The 4,110-nt window shown below is 44.3% G+C and overlaps 1 pseudogene; it reads right to left on the bottom strand.

Moving 5' to 3' along the window:
* Nucleotides 1-3,350: 3,350 nt before the first annotated feature.
* Nucleotides 3,351-4,110, bottom strand: LOC147428468 (uncharacterized; annotated as a pseudogene).

The raw sequence follows: 4,110 nt of genomic DNA, 5'->3' as shown, positions 1-4,110 counted from the left end.
GAAATGGTTGATGGATATACTGGTTGCAATAGGAAAGAATGTCTGCTAGGGAAAATTTAGCTCGGCATGTTCATTCTATTTCCAATGTTGAATTAGTCATGAACCCCCTCCTGATCACAGGGGCAGAGTTCCTGGTTAAGGGCTCTTGAATCCACGACTGTTGGTTAAGCGGTGGGAACCCACGTCTGCTGGTTAAGCGGTGGGAATGTCCATGTCGTGCTTTCTATGCGGTGGACATACCTAGTTGTATGGGCAGCTAGGCGACAACGGGAGGAGTAAAATCTCGCTAGAGGGGGGATGTTGTACCTCCAGAACATTGGAATTTTAATGAATAAGTTTGAGTAGAATTTTTACTAGAACTCTCTCTTGGTGCCGCTGTGCAATACTGATTGAAGGGCTGTCTTAACGAACTTGTGAATCGGAATTTAACCAAGGAACTTTTATGTTGAACAACCACTGCGGTAGTAATTAGGGCACACAAGGAAGTGTGAGTGTGGGGGTGGAAAGTGGGGGCTTGGCTCAGGTTGCCAATGCCTATGAGAAGGGTGGTCCCGATTGGTCGGGAACTCTCCGTCCCCATAGTGTTATAAATAGACGTTAGTATTACTCATTGCCCCTAGAGCGGCAAAGTCTCAAGTGTACGTGCCTCTAAAACATGGAAAAAAAGGCACTCGAGGTTTCTCTTCTCTTGGAAGGTGGGTCTTAGGATCGCTAGATGGTTTAAGTACGCTTCCCCTGTGAGGTGGAGCTAGATCTCATTGCTAGTAGGCTCGAGCTCGACTTACTTTGTGATGAGAGATCGTCCGCTAGCTGAACCCTAAACCACTTTGTTTGATTCCACTATAGATCTAGTGGCCACCAGGTTCACCATCAAATCCGCTGTTTGATATGGCGGGGTGGGGACCTCACACAGGGGGCTCCAACCTATTCATCATAAGTCGTAATGAGTCCTTTGTCACATATATAATGGAGAGCTGCATGGATAAATATGTGCAAAACTTCCTAGCACTCTCAGCAATAGCTAAACAAGCCCGTTCTACCCAAGTGTAGCGTGTCTCTACGTCTTTAAGTTTGCGACTATAATATGCAACGGGATGCATTTTTTCATCATAAAGTTGAGCAATGCAACTAGATAAAACTGAATGTGAGCAAGCGGAAAATAAATGAAAAGGTTTGGAAGCATCTGGTGGCTTAAGAATAGGGGCCTTAGTAAATGCACTTTTAAGGGAAGAAAAAGAGGTCTCTTGAGGTGTCCCCCAAATAAACTTTTGCTCAACTCTCAAAAGGGTATTGAGTGGTAAAATAAGATGAGCCATATCTTTAATAAAGTGGCTATAATGCTTAGCATCCCCAAGAAAACCCCTAACCTGACGAACAGTGGTAGGTGCAGGAAATGCAAGGAGGGCGTCAACCTTCGTAGGGTCCATAGCTATCCCATGTGCACTAATAAGGTGTCCCAATAAAATGCCATATGAAACTCTAAACACACACTTGCGAGCATTCAATGCAATGGAATTCTCTCGACACTTTTGAAACACATAGTGGAGGGCTTTAAGAAAGTTCGCTCGAGTGGTCCTCACGCCTATGTCGTCCATAAATATTTTGAGAAAGTCTATATGGTCATCACGAAAACTCTCATGCTTATACTTTTGATAAGATGCCCCAGCATTGCATAACCCAAATGGCATGACATGATATGCAAATGTCCCAAAGATGGTGGTAAAAGTGGTTTTAAGCTTATCTTCATCAGCTACAGCCATCTGGTTGTATCCTGAGAACCCATCCATAAATTTATAAATCTCCCTCCCAGCTAAAGCATCTAAAATCTAATCAATAAAAGGCAAAGGGTAGTAGTTTTTGATAGTAGCCTTATTAAGTTGTTTATAATCAACACATATATGAATCTGTTTGTTTTTCTTAGGTACAACAACAATAGGGGAAACCCACTCAGTGTTATCCATGGGAAAGATTAACCCAGCCTCTAAAAGTTTTTTTATCTCCATATATACCGCTTCTCTATAATGCTCCAGTAATCGACATTGATGTTGACGTACAGGAACAACACCAGGCTTAAGTGGGATGCGATGCACAACTAACTCGGGTGGGAAACCTTTCAACTCCGTGTAATCCCATGCAAAAATGTCATGGTACTCCTTACATAAACAAATAACCTCCTCTCTTAATGGTGACTCTAAAGAAGCGCCCAAAAGCACCACTTTGTCCTCTCCTTTTATAGGAACCCTCATAGTGTCTTCCTCTCTAGCCAGAGGTGGAGTCTCCACATTTTCATAAAGGGTAATCCCAATAGCATCAGGGTAAATAAAATAAGAACTAGGTGTACAAGAAGAAGTAGAACTGCGGTCATCATCAGCATCACTCTCAATTTTTGAAGTAACCCCAGGACTTGTAATAGAAGAAGGGTAAGCTGGCAGAACTATCCGTGAAGATCCCCGACCCAAAAACAACTGTCCTCTAGGGATATCAATGACGCAATCGGTCCGCCATATCCAAGGTCTCCCCAAAAGAAGCTAGTACTGCCCAAGTCCCGGACTAAGACGCAAAACATAACAATCAATCTCCACAGTTTCGCCTGCCACAGTAATAAGCAAACCCTGGATGAAACCCTCAGCACTCACAGAACGGTGATCGCCCATGCGTAACCCAGTAATGGAACCCCATTAAAAGATAACCCAAGCTTGGAAAAGGTTGTGTAACTCAAAACATTGACGCCCGACCTGCCATCAACTATAGTATGTGGGATCACAAGTTGGTGGATCATGCACTCCACTCGGGGACACTCTCGCTCAGCTAGAAGGGAATCCACCTTCTGAACAGCAGGAAGAATAGGACTCACCCTCTTTGAAGAACCCAAATCTCTGCAGTACCTTCTCAAAAGGGCACGGCTAGAAGGAGAAGTGAGAAGGTATTGTGGTAGGGACATGGTAAACTCCATTCGATTAAGAGCAGCAACAAGGTCGAAAGAAGGTATAGGAGGGAATAAGTTACTTGGGGTAGGGTGAATACGAACATGACGAGGTTGGGGCAAAGGGTTGGGAACATGAACACTACACAGGTGGGTGGGAGGGTAGCAACATCGGGTGTAGGGTCTCTCTCCTCCTCAACAATTTTCTCTTTTCATTTTTGTGTAATGGCATGTACAGGCAATGCAACAGATTCAATCATATTAACTGATGGATTATCGGTTTTTGTGGGTGCCAAACTAGAAGAAGCCATGGTTGGAGAACTAGGAGACCCTCTTTGTAAAAGTGTCCAACTAGGTCCTGGGGGCCTCTCATTCCCGCTACGATGGTTCATGAGGTCTGGCAGTGGTATTGTAGAATTGTTATTCATCATGTGGCGCATCTTGATATAGCAATTTCCTTCAGTATGTCCCTTTCCCAAACATCGCTCATAAGTGCAGATGACTGTGGGACAGTCTTTGGAGAGATGGCCGGGTACGCCACAAGCACGACACACAATCTTAGTGGGATTAGGCTCAAGGCGGCGAGCGGACAACAAATTTTGTTGGCGCTTCAAAAAGTTCACATCTAGAGTCACAGCTTTCATGTTTTCATTTAGCTGGTTCATGTAATTAGTCATCATGTCTTTCAAGTCCCCAATACTAGATGCAGTGCTCTCATAACCATCCCCACCCTTGTGATGCATGGAAGGTGCAATGGTAGAAGTAGATTGAGGATAAGTCACAAAAGGTTGGGAAGCATGAGAAACTGGTGCTGGGAGATGTGGAGAGGTGGATGAAGAGGAAGTGTCTATAACAGGTGTGGGTGCTAGGAGTGAAAGAGGCGATGGTGTAGCTTGAAGTTGGAGTGGGGGAAGAGGTGGTAATTGTAGAGGTGGTGTCGATTGTAATTGGGGTACATAAGATGGGGCTGGTAAAGATAAAGTCGGAGTGGACATGGGTAGAGAGTGTGGTGCTAGCCATGGGTAATACGATGGAGATGGTGTCGCAACTAGTTGTGGTTCATAAGCGCACTTGTAGAAACTCTCCACATTAATAGCAGACGTGATAGTAGTATTTAAATCTTGTGGAGCCTGAGCTCTCACTAAAATTTGAATACTAGGATGCAATCCTCTAAGAAATGATTCCAT

This window comes from Adiantum capillus-veneris, chromosome 23, assembly GCF_014529385.1.
Source record: "Adiantum capillus-veneris isolate H3 chromosome 23, ASM1452938v2, whole genome shotgun sequence".
NCBI lineage: Eukaryota > Viridiplantae > Streptophyta > Polypodiopsida > Polypodiales > Pteridaceae > Adiantum > Adiantum capillus-veneris.
The sequence above is the reverse complement of the archived record's forward strand: the minus strand, read 5'-3'. Positions and strand labels throughout refer to the sequence as shown.